Raw genomic sequence first — 14,567 nt, 5'->3', positions numbered from 1 at the left:
AGTCACTTCTATACAACTGCACCAGCAGCCCCAAAACAAGGGTTGTAGAACTTTGCCCAATTGCGTAGCAAGCTAAGGGATATTTTTTATTGCTGTGAGAGAGTGGACAGTGTACTTTCTCAGCTCCTATGAGGATAGTTAGCTACGTGTACTTTCAATGTTTTGCCCTTTCAGAATTTTCCAATCGGTTACAGCATTTCAAGGAGTCCATGTGAAGACATGGGCTTGTGTGAAAAAGCTCACTGACCCCGACATGATTTGAACACGCAACCTTCTGATCTGGAGTCAGACACGCTACCGTTGCGCCACGAGGTCCCTGCATTCGTGTGCATTGGAAAAGTTACATCGACGGCCTAAGATTTTCTTTTCTTTACAATGACAATATGGGTTTACTGCTAGTAATGTTATACTGACAGTTTTTGGAACTGTTTGATCGACGGCCTAAGAGACTTTCTTTTGTTTACAATGACAACAATGGTTTACTGCTAATAATGCTATACTCACAGAGGGTACCAGCGTTATCTTCTCTACACAATTTTAAGCAAAAAAGAGAATACCAGAAATGCCACACAATGTTTCTATCCTCAGACACTCACTACTGTGCCCACTGCTTATTTTTCTTTGCTTTCTCTTCAAATGAAAAAGGTTAACAGCATTTTAAAAGGCAGCCACACTAAACACTTTCTTAAACACATCATGCTACATGAAAAGTGTCATGTTCAAATGAAAATATAGCGTTTACAGTCACTTCTATACAACTGCATTAGCAGCCCCAAAAGAAGGGTTGTAGAACTTTGCCCAATTGTGTAGCAAGCTAAGGGATATTTTTTATTGCTGTGAGAGAGTGGACAGTGTACTTTCTCAGCTCCTATGAGGATAGTGAGCTAAGTGTACTTTCAATGTTTTGCCCTTTCAGAATTTACCAATCGGTTACAGCATTTCAAAGAGTCCATGTGAAGACATGGGCTTGTGTGAAAATGCTCACTGACCCTGACGTGATTTGAACACGCAACCTTCTGATCTGGAGTCAGACGCGCTACCGTTGCGCCACGAGGTCCCTGCATTCTTTTGTATTGGAAAAGTTACATCGACGGCCTAAGAGACTTTCTTTTCTTTACAATGACAATATGGGTTTACTGCTAGTAATGTTATACTCACAGTTTTTGGAACTGTTTGATCGACGGCCTAAGAGACTTTCTTTTGTTTACAATGACAACAATGGTTTACTGCTAATAATGCTATACTCACAGAAGGTACCAGCGTTCTCTTCTCTACACAATTTTAAGCAAATAAGAGAATACCAGAAATGCCACACAATGCTTCTATCCTCAGACACTCACTACTGTGCCCACTGCTTATTTTTCTTTGCTTTCTCTTCAAATGAAAAAGGTTAACAGCATTTTAAAAGGCAGCCACACTAAACACCTTCTTAAACACATCATGCTACATGAAAAGTGTCATGTTCAAATGAAAATATAGCGTTTATAGTCACTTCTATACAACTGCACCAGCAGCCCCAAAAGAAGGCTTGTAGAACTTTGCCCAATTGTGTAGCAAGCTAAGGGATATTTTTTATTGCTGTGAGAGAGTGGACAGTGTACTTTCTCAGCTCCTATGAGGATAGTGAGCTACGTGTACCTTCAATGTTTTGCCCTGTCAGAATTTTCCAATCGGTTACAGCATTTCAAGGAGTCAATGTGAAGACATGGGCTTGTGTGAAAAAGCTCACTGACCCCGACATGATTTGAACACGCAACCTTCTGATCTGGAGTCAGACACGCTACCGTTGCGCCACGAGGTCCCTGCATTCTTGTGCATTGGAAAAGTTACATCGACGGCCTAAGATTTTCTTTTCTTTACAATGACAATATGGGTTTACTGCTAGTAATGTTATACTGACAGTTTTTTGGAACTTTTTGATCGGCGGCTTAAGAGACTTTCTTTTGTTTACAATGACAACAATGGTTTACTGCTAATAATGCTATACTCACAGAGGGTACCAGCGTTCTCTTCTCTACACAATTTTAAGCAAAAAAGAGAATACCAGAAATGCCACACAATGTTTCTATCCTCAGACACTCACTACTGTGCCCACTGCTTATTTTTCTTTGCTTTCTCTTCAAATGAAAAAGGTTAACAGCATTTTAAAAGGCAGCCACACTAAACACTTTCTTAAACACATCATGCTACATGAAAAGTGTCATGTTCAAATGAAAATATAGCGTTTACAGTCACTTCTATACAACTGCATTAGCAGCCCCAAAAGAAGGGTTGTAGAACTTTGCCCAATTGTGTAGCAAGCTAAGGGATATTTTTTATTGCTGTGAGAGAGTGGACAGTGTACTTTCTCAGCTCCTATGAGGATAGTGAGCTAAGTGTACTTTCAATGTTTTGCCCTTTCAGAATTTTCCAATCGGTTACAGCATTTCAAAGAGTCCATGTGAAGACATGGGCTTGTGTGAAAATGCTCACTGACCCCGACGTGATTTGAACACGCAACCTTCTGATCTGGAGTCAGACGCGCTACCGTTGCGCCACGAGGTCCCTGCATTCTTTTGTATTGGAAAAGTTACATCGACGGCCTAAGAGACTTTCTTTTCTTTACAATGACAATATGGGTTTACTGCTAGTAATGTTATACTCACAGTTTTAGGAACTGTTTGATCGACGGCCTAAGAGACTTTCTTTTGTTTACAATGACAACAATGGTTTACTGCTAATAATGCTATACTCACAGAGGGTACCAGCGTTCTCTTCTCTACACAATTTTAAGCAAATAAGAGAATACCAGAAATGCCACACAATGCTTCTATCCTCAGACACTCACTACTGTGCCCACTGCTTATTTTTCTTTGCTTTCTCTTCAAATGAAAAAGGTTAACAGCATTTTAAAAGGCAGCCACACTAAACACCTTCTTAAACACATCATGCTACATGAAAAGTGTCATGTTCAAATGAAAATATAGTGTTTATAGTCACTTCTATACAACTGCATTAGCAGCCCCAAAAGAAGGGTTGTAGAACTTTGCCCAATTGTGTAGCAAGCTAAGGGATATTTTTTATTGCTGTGAGAGAGTGGACAGTGTACTTTCTCAGCTCCTATGAGGATAGTGAGCTAAGTGTACTTTCAATGTTTTGCCCTTTCAGAATTTACCAATCGGTTACAGCATTTCAAAGAGTCCATGTGAAGACATGGGCTTGTGTGAAAATGCTCACTGACCCCGACATGATTTGAACACGCAACCTTCTGATCTGGAGTCAGACGCGCTACCGTTGCGCCACGAGGTCCCTGCATTCTTTTGTATTGGAAAAGTTACATCGACGGCCTAAGAGACTTTCTTTTCTTTACAATGACAATATGGGTTTACTGCTAGTAATGTTATACTCACAGTTTTTGGAACTGTTTGATCGACGGCCTAAGAGACTTTCTTTTGTTTACAATGACAACAATGGTTTACTGCTAATAATGCTATACTCACAGAAGGTACCAGCGTTCTCTTCTCTACACAATTTTAAGCAAATAAGAGAATACCAGAAATGCCACACAATGCTTCTATCCTCAGACACTCACTACTGTGCCCACTGCTTATTTTTCTTTGCTTTCTCTTCAAATGAAAAAGGTTAACAGCATTTTAAAAGGCAGCCACACTAAACACCTTCTTAAACACATCATGCTACATGAAAAGTGTCATGTTCAAATGAAAATATAGCGTTTATAGTCACTTCTATACAACTGCACCAGCAGCCCCAAAAGAAGGCTTGTAGAACTTTGCCCAATTGTGTAGCAAGCTAAGGGATATTTTTTATTGCTGTGAGAGAGTGGACAGTGTACTTTCTCAGCTCCTATGAGGATAGTGAGCTACGTGTACCTTCAATGTTTTGCCCTGTCAGAATTTTCCAATCGGTTACAGCATTTCAAGGAGTCAATGTGAAGACATGGGCTTGTGTGAAAAAGCTCACTGACCCCGACATGATTTGAACACGCAACCTTCTGATCTGGAGTCAGACACGCTACCGTTGCGCCACGAGGTCCCTGCATTCTTGTGCATTGGAAAAGTTACATCGACGGCCTAAGATTTTCTTTTCTTTACAATGACAATATGGGTTTACTGCTAGTAATGTTATACTGACAGTTTTTTGGAACTTTTTGATCGGCGGCTTAAGAGACTTTCTTTTGTTTACAATGACAACAATGGTTTACTGCTAATAATGCTATACTCACAGAGGGTACCAGCGTTCTCTTCTCTACACAATTTTAAGCAAAAAAGAGAATACCAGAAATGCCACACAATGTTTCTATCCTCAGACACTCACTACTGTGCCCACTGCTTATTTTTCTTTGCTTTCTCTTCAAATGAAAAAGGTTAACAGCATTTTAAAAGGCAGCCACACTAAACACTTTCTTAAACACATCATGCTACATGAAAAGTGTCATGTTCAAATGAAAATATAGCGTTTACAGTCACTTCTATACAACTGCATTAGCAGCCCCAAAAGAAGGGTTGTAGAACTTTGCCCAATTGTGTAGCAAGCTAAGGGATATTTTTTATTGCTGTGAGAGAGTGGACAGTGTACTTTCTCAGCTCCTATGAGGATAGTGAGCTAAGTGTACTTTCAATGTTTTGCCCTTTCAGAATTTTCCAATCGGTTACAGCATTTCAAAGAGTCCATGTGAAGACATGGGCTTGTGTGAAAATGCTCACTGACCCCGACGTGATTTGAACACGCAACCTTCTGATCTGGAGTCAGACGCGCTACCGTTGCGCCACGAGGTCCCTGCATTCTTTTGTATTGGAAAAGTTACATCGACGGCCTAAGAGACTTTCTTTTCTTTACAATGACAATATGGGTTTACTGCTAGTAATGTTATACTCACAGTTTTAGGAACTGTTTGATCGACGGCCTAAGAGACTTTCTTTTGTTTACAATGACAACAATGGTTTACTGCTAATAATGCTATACTCACAGAGGGTACCAGCGTTCTCTTCTCTACACAATTTTAAGCAAATAAGAGAATACCAGAAATGCCACACAATGCTTCTATCCTCAGACACTCACTACTGTGCCCACTGCTTATTTTTCTTTGCTTTCTCTTCAAATGAAAAAGGTTAACAGCATTTTAAAAGGCAGCCACACTAAACACCTTCTTAAACACATCATGCTACATGAAAAGTGTCATGTTCAAATGAAAATATAGTGTTTATAGTCACTTCTATACAACTGCACCAGCAGCCCCAAAACAAGGGTTGTAGAACTTTGCCCAATTGCGTAGCAAGCTAAGGGATATTTTTTATTGCTGTGAGAGAGTGGACAGTGTACTTTCTCAGCTCCTATGAGGATAGTTAGCTACGTGTACTTTCAATGTTTTGCCCTTTCAGAATTTTCCAATCGGTTACAGCATTTCAAGGAGTCCATGTGAAGACATGGGCTTGTGTGAAAAAGCTCACTGACCCCGACGTGATTTGAACACGCAACCTTCTGATCTGGAGTCAGACGCGCTACCGTTGCGCCACAAGGTCCCTGCATTCTTTTGTATTGGAAAAGTTACATCGACGGCCTAAGAGACTTTCTTTTCTTTACAATGACAATATGGGTTTACTGCTAGTAATGTTAAACTCACAGTTTTTGGAACTGTTTGATCGACGGCCTAAGAGACTTTCTTTTGTTTACAATGACAACAATGGTTTACTGCTAATAATGCTATACTCACAGAGGGTACCAGCGTTCTCTTCTCTACACAATTTTAAGCAAAAAAGAGAATACCAGAAATGCCACACAATGCTTCTATCCTCAGACACTCACTACTGTGCCCACTGCTTATTTTTCTTTGATTTCTCTTCAATGAAAAAGGTTAACAGCATTTTAAAAGGCAGCCACACTAAACACATTCTTAAACACATCATGCTACATGAAAAGTGTCATGTTCAAATGAAAATATAGCGTTTTTAGTCACTTCTATACAACTGCACCAGCAGCCCCAAAAGAAGGGTTGTAGAACTTTGCCCAATTGCGTAGCAAGCTAAGGGATATTTTTAATTGCTGTGAGAGAGTGGACAGTGTACTTTCTCAGCTCCTATGAGGATAGTGAGCTACGTGTACCTTCAATGTTTTGCCCTGTCAGAATTTTCCAATCGGTTACAGCATTTCAAGGAGTCCATGTGAAGACATGGGCTTGTGTGAAAAAGCTCACTGACCCCGACGTGATTTGAACACACAACCTTCTGATCTGGAGTCAGACGCGCTACCGTTGCGCCACGAGGTCCCTGCATTCTTGTGCATTGGAAAAGTTACATCGACGGCCTAAGAGATTTTCTTTTCTTTAAAATGACAATATGGGTTTACTGCTAGTAATGTTATACTGACAGTTTTTTGGAACTGTTTGATCGGCGGCTTAAGAGACTTTCTTTTGTTTACACTGACAACAATGGTTTACTGCTAATAATGCTATACTCACAGAGGGTACCAGCGTTCTCTTCTCTACACAATTTTAAGCAAATAAGAGAATACCAGAAATGCCACACAATGCTTCTATCCTCAGACACTCACTACTGTGCCCACTGCTTATTTTTCTTTGCTTTCTCTTCAAATGAAAAAGGTTAACAGCATTTTAAAAGGCAGCCACACTAAACACCTTCTTAAACACATCATGCTACATGAAAAGTGTCATGTTCAAATGAAAATATAGCGTTTATAGTCACTTCTATACAACTGCACCAGCAGCCCCAAAAGAAGGCTTGTAGAACTTTGCCCAATTGTGTAGCAAGCTAAGGGATATTTTTTATTGCTGTGAGAGAGTGGACAGTGTACTTTCTCAGCTCCTATGAGGATAGTTAGCTAAGTGTACTTTCAATGTTTTGCCCTTTCAGAATATTACCAATCGGTTACAGCATTTCAAAGAGTCCATGTGAAGACATGGGCTTGTGTGAAAAAGCTCACTGACCCAGACGTGATTTGAACACGCAACCTTCTGATCTGGAGTCAGACGCGCTACCGTTGCGCCACGAGGTCCATGCATTCTTTCATATTGGAACAGTTACATCGACGGCCTAAGAGACTTTCTTTTCTTTACAATGACAAAATGGGTTTACTGCTAGTAATGTTATACTGACAGTTTTTGGAACTGTTTGATCGACGAACTAAGAGACTTTCTTTTGTTTACAATGACAACAATGGTTTACTGCTAATAATGCTATACTCACAGAGGGTACCAGCGTTCTCTTCTCTACACAATTTTAAGCAAAAAAGAGAATACCAGAAATGCCACACAATGTTTCTATCCTCAGACACTCACTACTGTGCCCACTGCTTATTTTTCTTTGCTTTCTCTTCAAATGAAAAAGGTTAACAGCATTTTAAAAGGCAGCCACACTAAACACTTTCTTAAACACATCATGCTACATGAAAAGTGTCATGTTCAAATGAAAATATAGCGTTTATAGTCACTTCTATACAACTGCACCAGCAGCCCCAAAACAAGGGTTGTAGAACTTTGCCCAATTGCGTAGCAAGCTAAGGGATATTTTTTATTGCTGTGAGAGAGTGGACAGTGTACTTTCTCAGCTCCTATGAGGATAGTTAGCTACGTGTACTTTCAATGTTTTGCCCTTTCAGAATTTTCCAATCGGTTACAGCATTTCAAGGAGTCCATGTGAAGACATGGGCTTTTGTGAAAAAGCTCACTGACCCCGACGTGATTTGAACACGCAACCTTCTGATCTGGAGTCAGACGCGCTACCGTTGCGCCACGAGGTCCATGCATTCTTTTGTATTGGAAAAGTTACATCGACGGCCTAAGAGACTTTCTTTTCTTTACAATGACAATATGGGTTTACTGCTAGTAATGTTATACTCACAGTTTTTGGAACTGTTTGATCGACGGCCTAAGAGACTTTCTTTTGTTTACAATGACAACAATGGTTTACTGCTAATAATGCTATACTCACAGAGGGTACCAGCGTTCTCTTCTCTACACAATTTTAAGCAAATAAGAGAATACCAGAAATGCCACACAATGCTTCTATCCTCAGACACTCACTACTGTGCCCACTGCTTATTTTTCTTTGCTTTCTCTTCAAATGAAAAAGGTTAACAGCATTTTAAAAGGCAGCCACACTAAACACCTTCTTAAACACATCATGCTACATGAAAAGTGTCATGTTCAAATGAAAATATAGCGTTTATAGTCACTTCTATACAACTGCACCAGCAGCCCCAAAAGAAGGCTTGTAGAACTTTGCCCAATTGTGTAGCAAGCTAAGGGATATTTTTTATTGCTGTGAGAGAGTGGACAGTGTACTTTCTCAGCTCCTATGAGGATAGTTAGCTAAGTGTACTTTTAATGTTTTGCCCTTTCAGAATATTACCAATCGGTTACAGCATTTCAAAGAGTCCATGTGAAGACATGGGCTTGTGTGAAAAAGCTCACTGACCCCGACGTGATTTGAACACGCAACCTTCTGATCTGGAGTCAGACGCGCTACCGTTGCGCCACGAGGTCCCTGCATTCTTTCATATTGGAACAGTTACTTCGACGGCCTAAGAGACTTTCTTTTCTTTACAATGACAAAATGGGTTTACTGCTAGTAATGTTATACTGACAGTTTTTGGAACTGTTTGATCGACGAACTAAGAGACTTTCTTTTGTTTACAATGACAACAATGGTTTACTGCTAATAATGCTATACTCACAGAGGGTACCAGCGTTCTCTTCTCTACACAATTTTAAGCAAAAAAGAGAATACCAGAAATGCCACACAATGCTTCTATCCTCAGTCACTCACTACTGTGCCCACTGCTTATTTTTCTTTGCTTTCTCTTCAATGAAAAAGGTTAACAGCATTTTAAAAGGCAGCCACACTAAACACATTCTTAAACACATCATGCTACATGAAAAGTGTCATGTTCAAATGAAAATATAGCGTTTTTAGTCACTTTTATACAACTGCACCAGCAGCCCCAAAAGAAGGGTTGTAGAACTTTGCCCAATTGCGTAGCAAGCTAAGGGATATTTTTAATTGCTGTGAGAGAGTGGACAGTGTACTTTCTCAGCTCCTATGAGGATAGTGAGCTACGTGTACCTTCAATGTTTTGCCCTGTCAGAATTTTCCAATCGGTTACAGCATTTCAAGGAGTCCATGTGAAGACATGGGCTTGTGTGAAAAAGCTCACTGACCCCGACATGATTTGAACACGCAACCTTCTGATCTGGAGTCAGACGCGCTACCGTTGCGCCACGAGGTCCCTGCATTCTTGTGCATTGGAAAAGTTACATCGACGGCCTAAGAGATTTTCTTTTCTTTACAATGACAATATGGGTTTACTGCTAGTAATGTTATACTGACAGTTTTTTGGAACTGTTTGATCGGCGGCTTAAGAGACTTTCTTTTGTTTACAATGACAACAATGGTTTACTGCTAATAATGCTATACTCACAGAGGGTACCAGCGTTCTCTTCTCTACACAATTTTAAGCAAAAAAGAGAATACCAGAAATGCCACACAATGTTTCTATCCTCAGACACTCACTACTGTGCCCACTGCTTATTTTTCTTTGCTTTCTCTTCAAATGAAAAAGGTTAACAGCATTTTAAAAGGCAGCCACACTAAACACTTTCTTAAACACATCATGCTACATGAAAAGTGTCATGTTCAAATGAAAATATAGCGTTTATAGTCACTTCTATACAACTGCACCAGCAGCCCCAAAACAAGGGTTGTAGAACTTTGCCCAATTGCGTAGCAAGCTAAGGGATACTTTTTATTGCTGTGAGAGAGTGGACAGTGTACTTTCTCAGCTCCTATGAGGATAGTTAGCTACGTGTACTTTCAATGTTTTGCCCTTTCAGAATTTTCCAATCAGTTACAGCATTTCAAGGAGTCCATGTGAAGACATGGGCTTGTGTGAAAAAGCTCACTGACCCCGACGTGATTTGAACACGCAACCTTCTGATCTGGAGTCAGACGCGCTACCGTTGCGTCACGAGGTCCCTGCATTCTTTTGTATTGGAAAAGTTACATCGACGGCCTAAGAGACTTTCTTTTCTTTACAATGACAATATGGGTTTACTGCTAGTAATGTTATACTCACAGTTTTTGGAACTGTTTGATCGACGGCCTAAGAGACTTTCTTTTGTTTACAATGACAACAATGGTTTACTGCTAATAATGCTATACTCACAGAGGGTACCAGCGTTCTCTTCTCTACACAATTTTAAGCAAATAAGAGAATACCAGAAATGCCACACAATGCTTCTATCCTCAGACACTCACTACTGTGCCCACTGCTTATTTTTCTTTGCTTTCTCTTCAAATAAAAAAGGTTAACAGCATTTTAAAAGGCAGCCACACTAAACACCTTCTTAAACACATCATGCTACATGAAAAGTGTCATGTTCAAATGAAAATATAGCGTTTATAGTCACTTCTATACAACTGCACCAGCAGCCCCAAAAGAAGGCTTGTAGAACTTTGCCCAATTGTGTAGCAAGCTAAGGGATATTTTTTATTGCTGTGAGAGAGTGGACAGTGTACTTTCTCAGCTCCTATGAGGATAGTTAGCTAAGTGTACTTTCAATGTTTTGCCCTTTCAGAATATTACCAATCGGTTACAGCATTTCAAGGAGTCCATGTGAAGACATGGGCTTGTGTGAAAAAGCTCACTGACCCCGACGTGATTTGAACACGCAACCTTCTGATCTGGAGTCAGACGCGCTACCGTTGCGCCACGAGGTCCATGCATTCTTTCATATTGGAACAGTTACATCGACGGCCTAAGAGACTTTCTTTTCTTTACAATGACAAAATGGGTTTACTGCTAGTAATGTTATACTGACAGTTTTTGGAACTGTTTGATCGACGAACTAAGAGACTTTCTTTTGTTTACAATGACAACAATGGTTTACTGCTAATAATGCTATACTCACAGAGGGTACCAGCGTTCTCTTCTCTACACAATTTTAAGCAAAAAAGAGAATACCACAAATGCCACACAATGCTTCTATCCTCAGTCACTCACTACTGTGCCCACTGCTTATTTTTCTTTGCTTTCTCTTCAATGAAAAAGGTTAACAGCATTTTAAAAGGCAGCCACACTAAACACATTCTTAAACACATCATGCTACATGAAAAGTGTCATGTTCAAATGAAAATATAGCGTTTTTAGTCACTTCTATACAACTGCACCAGCAGCCCCAAAAGAAGGGTTGTAGAACTTTGCCCAATTGCGTAGCAAGCTAAGGGATATTTTTAATTGCTGTGAGAGAGTGGACAGTGTACTTTCTCAGCTCCTATGAGGATAGTTAGCTATGTGTACTTTCAATGTTTTGCCCTTTCAGAATTTTCCAATCGGTTACAGCATTTCAAGGAGTCCATGTGAAGACATGGGCTTGTGTGAAAAAGCTCACTGACCCCGACGTGATTTGAACACACAACCTTCTGATCTGGAGTCAGACGCGCTACCGTTGCGCCACGAGGTCCCTGCATTCTTTTGTATTGGAAAAGTTACATCGACGGCCTAAGAGACTTTCTTTTCTTTACAATGACAATATGGGTTTACTGCTAGTAATGTTATACTGACAGTTTTTGGAACTGTTTGATCGACGACCTAAGAGACTTTCTTTTGTTTACAATGACAACAATGGTTTACTGCTAATAATGCTATACTCACAGAGGGTACCAGCGTTCTCTTCTCTACACAATTTTAAGCAAAAAAGAGAATACCAGAAATGCCACACAATGCTTCTATCCTCAGACACTCACTACTGTGTCCACTGCTTATTTTTCTTTGCTTTCTCTTCAAATGAAAAAGGTTAACAGCATTTTAAAAGGCAGCCACACTAAACACCTTCTTAAACACATCATGCTACATGAAAAGTGTTATGTTCAAATGAAAATATAGCGTTTTTAGTAACTTCTATACAACTGCACCAGCAGCCCCAAAAGAAGGGTTGTAGAACTTTGCCCAATTGCATAGCAAGCTAAGGGATATTTTTAATTGCTGTGAGAGAGTGGACAGTGTACTTTCTCAGCTCCTATGAGGATAGTGAGCTACGTGTACCTTCAATGTTTTGCCCTGTCAGAATTTTCCAATCGGTTACAGCATTTCAAGGAGTCCATGTGAAGACATGGGCTTGTGTGAAAAAGCTCACTGACCCCGACGTGATTTGAACACGCAACCTTCTGATCTGGAGTCAGAAGCGCTACCGTTGCGCCACGACGTCCCTGCATTCTTGTGCATTGGAAAAGTTACATCGACGGCCTTAGAGACTTTCTTTTCTTTACAATGACAATATGGGTTTACTGCTAGTAATGTTATACTCACAGTTTTTGGAACTGTTTGATCGACGGCCTAAGAGACTTTCTTTTGTTTACAATGACAACAATGGTTTACTGCTAATAATGCTATACTCACAGAGGGTACCAGCGTTCTCTTCTCTACACAATTTTAAGCAAATAAGAGAATACCAGAAATGCCACACAATGCTTCTATCCTCAGACACTCACTACTGTGCCCACTGCTTATTTTTCTTTGCTTTCTCTTCAAATGAAAAAGGTTAACAGCATTTTAAAAGGCAGCCACACTAAACACCTTCTTAAACACATCATGCTACATGAAAAGTGTCATGTTCAAATGAAAATATAGCGTTTATAGTCACTTCTATACAACTGCACCAGCAGCCCCAAAAGAAGGCTTGTAGAACTTTGCCCAATTGTGTAGCAAGCTAAGGGATATTTTTTATTGCTGTGAGAGAGTGGACAGTGTACTTTCTCAGCTCCTATGAGGATAGTGAGCTAAGTGTACTTTCAATGTTTTGCCCTTTCAGAATATTACCAATCGGTTACAGCATTTCAAGGAGTCCATGTGAAGACATGGGCTTGTGTGAAAAAGCGCACTGACCCCGACGTGATTTGAACACGCAACCTTCTGATCTGGAGTCAGACGCGCTACCGTTGCGCCACGAGGTCCCTGCATACTTTCATATTGGAACAGTTACATCGACGGCCTAAGAGACTTTCTTTTCTTTACAATGACAAAATGGGTTTACTGCTAGTAATGTTATACTGACAGTTTTTGGAACTGTTTGATCGACGAACTAAGAGACTTTCTTTTGTTTACAATGACAACAATGGTTTACTGCTAATAATGCTATACTCACAGAGGGTACCAGCGTTCTCTTCTCTACACAATTTTAAGCAAAAAAGAGAATACCAGAAATGCCACACAATGTTTCTATCCTCAGACACTCACTACTGTGCCCACTGCTTATTTTTCTTTGCTTTCTCTTCAAATGAAAAAGGTTAACAGCATTTTAAAAGGCAGCCACACTAAACACTTTCTTAAACACATCATGCTACATGAAAAGTGTCATGTTCAAATGAAAATATAGCGTTTATAGTCACTTCTATACAACTGCACCAGCAGCCCCAAAACAAGGGTTGTAGAACTTTGCCCAATTGCGTAGCAAGCTAAGGGATACTTTTTATTGCTGTGAGAGAGTGGACAGTGTACTTTCTCAGCTCCTATGAGGATAGTTAGCTACGTGTACTTTCAATGTTTTGCCCTTTCAGAATTTTCCAATCGGTTACAGCATTTCAAGGAGTCCATGTGAAGACATGGGCTTGTGTGAAAAAGCTCACTGACCCCGACGTGATTTGAACACGCAACCTTCTGATCTGGAGTCAGACGCGCTACCGTTGCACCACGAGGTCCCTGCATTCTTTTGTATTGGAAAAGTTACATCGACGGCCTTAGAGACTTTCTTTTCTTTACAATGACAATATGGGTTTACTGCTAGTAATGTTATACTCACAGTTTTTGGAACTGTTTGATCGACGGCCTAAGAGACTTTCTTTTGTTTACAATGACAACAATGGTTTACTGCTAATAATGCTATACTCACAGAGGGTACCAGCGTTCTCTTCTCTACACAATTTTAAGCAAATAAGAGAATACCAGAAATGCCACACAATGCTTCTATCCTCAGACACTCACTACTGTGCCCACTGCTTATTTTTCTTTGCTTTCTCTTCAAATGAAAAAGGTTAACAGCATTTTAAAAGGCAGCCACACTAAACACCTTCTTAAACACATCATGCTACATGAAAAGTGTCATGTTCAAATGAAAATATAGCGTTTATAGTCACTTCTATACAACTGCACCAGCAGCCCCAAAAGAAGGCTTGTAGAACTTTGCCCAATTGTGTAGCAAGCTAAGGGATATTTTTTATTGCTGTGAGAGAGTGGACAGTGTACTTTCTCAGCTCCTATGAGGATAGTGAGCTAAGTGTACTTTCAATGTTTTGCCCTTTCAGAATATTACCAATCGGTTACAGCATTTCAAGGAGTCCATGTGAAGACATGGGCTTGTGTGAAAAAGCGCACTGACCCCGACGTGATTTGAACACGCAACCTTCTGATCTGGAGTCAGACGCGCTACCGTTGCGCCACGAGGTCCCTGCATACTTTCATATTGGAACAGTTACATCGACGGCCTAAGAGACTTTCTTTTCTTTACAATGACAAAATGGGTTTACTGCTAGTAATGTTATACTGACAGTTTTTGGAACTGT

At 40.1% G+C, this 14,567-nt stretch overlaps 1 protein-coding gene and 20 non-coding genes across 21 annotated transcripts in view; all 21 read right to left on the bottom strand.

The window, feature by feature from the left end:
• Positions 1-14,567, bottom strand: part of GUCY2D (guanylate cyclase 2D, retinal) — a 604,889-nt gene that overhangs the window by 236,399 nt on the left and 353,923 nt on the right. The gene's annotated exons all lie outside the window — the stretch shown is intronic.
• On the bottom strand, positions 244-315 carry TRNAW-CCA (transfer RNA tryptophan (anticodon CCA)). The gene has a single exon. It is a non-coding gene; the product is annotated as a tRNA-Trp (tRNA).
• On the bottom strand, positions 986-1,057 carry TRNAW-CCA (transfer RNA tryptophan (anticodon CCA)). The gene has a single exon. It is a non-coding gene; the product is annotated as a tRNA-Trp (tRNA).
• Positions 1,730-1,801, bottom strand: TRNAW-CCA (transfer RNA tryptophan (anticodon CCA)). The gene has a single exon. It is a non-coding gene; the product is annotated as a tRNA-Trp (tRNA).
• On the bottom strand, positions 2,473-2,544 carry TRNAW-CCA (transfer RNA tryptophan (anticodon CCA)). The gene has a single exon. It is a non-coding gene; the product is annotated as a tRNA-Trp (tRNA).
• On the bottom strand, positions 3,217-3,288 carry TRNAW-CCA (transfer RNA tryptophan (anticodon CCA)). The gene has a single exon. It is a non-coding gene; the product is annotated as a tRNA-Trp (tRNA).
• TRNAW-CCA (transfer RNA tryptophan (anticodon CCA)) lies at positions 3,961-4,032 on the bottom strand. The gene has a single exon. It is a non-coding gene; the product is annotated as a tRNA-Trp (tRNA).
• TRNAW-CCA (transfer RNA tryptophan (anticodon CCA)) lies at positions 4,704-4,775 on the bottom strand. Its single transcript has one exon. It is a non-coding gene; the product is annotated as a tRNA-Trp (tRNA).
• On the bottom strand, positions 5,448-5,519 carry TRNAW-CCA (transfer RNA tryptophan (anticodon CCA)). Its single transcript has one exon. It is a non-coding gene; the product is annotated as a tRNA-Trp (tRNA).
• On the bottom strand, positions 6,191-6,262 carry TRNAW-CCA (transfer RNA tryptophan (anticodon CCA)). Its single transcript has one exon. It is a non-coding gene; the product is annotated as a tRNA-Trp (tRNA).
• Positions 6,937-7,008, bottom strand: TRNAW-CCA (transfer RNA tryptophan (anticodon CCA)). Its single transcript has one exon. It is a non-coding gene; the product is annotated as a tRNA-Trp (tRNA).
• On the bottom strand, positions 7,681-7,752 carry TRNAW-CCA (transfer RNA tryptophan (anticodon CCA)). Its single transcript has one exon. It is a non-coding gene; the product is annotated as a tRNA-Trp (tRNA).
• On the bottom strand, positions 8,426-8,497 carry TRNAW-CCA (transfer RNA tryptophan (anticodon CCA)). The gene has a single exon. It is a non-coding gene; the product is annotated as a tRNA-Trp (tRNA).
• On the bottom strand, positions 9,169-9,240 carry TRNAW-CCA (transfer RNA tryptophan (anticodon CCA)). Its single transcript has one exon. It is a non-coding gene; the product is annotated as a tRNA-Trp (tRNA).
• TRNAW-CCA (transfer RNA tryptophan (anticodon CCA)) lies at positions 9,914-9,985 on the bottom strand. Its single transcript has one exon. It is a non-coding gene; the product is annotated as a tRNA-Trp (tRNA).
• Positions 10,659-10,730, bottom strand: TRNAW-CCA (transfer RNA tryptophan (anticodon CCA)). Its single transcript has one exon. It is a non-coding gene; the product is annotated as a tRNA-Trp (tRNA).
• On the bottom strand, positions 11,402-11,473 carry TRNAW-CCA (transfer RNA tryptophan (anticodon CCA)). The gene has a single exon. It is a non-coding gene; the product is annotated as a tRNA-Trp (tRNA).
• TRNAW-CCA (transfer RNA tryptophan (anticodon CCA)) lies at positions 12,146-12,217 on the bottom strand. The gene has a single exon. It is a non-coding gene; the product is annotated as a tRNA-Trp (tRNA).
• Positions 12,891-12,962, bottom strand: TRNAW-CCA (transfer RNA tryptophan (anticodon CCA)). The gene has a single exon. It is a non-coding gene; the product is annotated as a tRNA-Trp (tRNA).
• Positions 13,635-13,706, bottom strand: TRNAW-CCA (transfer RNA tryptophan (anticodon CCA)). The gene has a single exon. It is a non-coding gene; the product is annotated as a tRNA-Trp (tRNA).
• On the bottom strand, positions 14,380-14,451 carry TRNAW-CCA (transfer RNA tryptophan (anticodon CCA)). The gene has a single exon. It is a non-coding gene; the product is annotated as a tRNA-Trp (tRNA).

This window comes from Hyperolius riggenbachi, chromosome 3 (assembly GCF_040937935.1).
Source record: "Hyperolius riggenbachi isolate aHypRig1 chromosome 3, aHypRig1.pri, whole genome shotgun sequence".
Taxonomy (NCBI): Eukaryota; Metazoa; Chordata; class Amphibia; order Anura; family Hyperoliidae; genus Hyperolius; species Hyperolius riggenbachi.
This window is presented reverse-complemented; position numbering and strand designations above follow the sequence as displayed.